The following is a 457-nucleotide window of genomic DNA, read 5'->3' on the forward strand; positions in this document are numbered from 1 at the left end:
AAAAAAAAAAAAAAAAAAAAAAAACAGTAAAGGAAGAGAAAAGAAACGTAACTAGGGACCGAAGGCGCGTGTACGATTAGAAAACAGGTCTTAAGAATCGTATTTTTGCATAAGACTCGAAGACATAAAAGGGAAGAACAGTACGTGTGCGCTAGGGACGAGTGAATGCGTGATGCGTGTGTGTATGGCATAAGAGTGGTTGTGATCGAGAGAAACGGGGGGAGGGTGAACCGTAAGAATAAGAAGTGTATTAGAAAACGAGAGATTTATAAATGGAGAAATTGTATTTGGCTATTTGTATACTGTGATCTCCGTGAAGTTTTTACTATAACACATGCGGATACATAGGAAAAACTTTTGTTTCGTGTATATAATTTTCATGAGAGAACGATTTATATTAATTATAAATATATTAAAACACACAAACACAGATTGTGTTCTTAAAAGGAACAGCCCA

This window comes from Dufourea novaeangliae, unplaced genomic scaffold (assembly GCF_001272555.1).
Source record: "Dufourea novaeangliae isolate 0120121106 unplaced genomic scaffold, ASM127255v1 scaffold89, whole genome shotgun sequence".
Taxonomy (NCBI): domain Eukaryota; kingdom Metazoa; phylum Arthropoda; class Insecta; order Hymenoptera; family Halictidae; genus Dufourea; species Dufourea novaeangliae.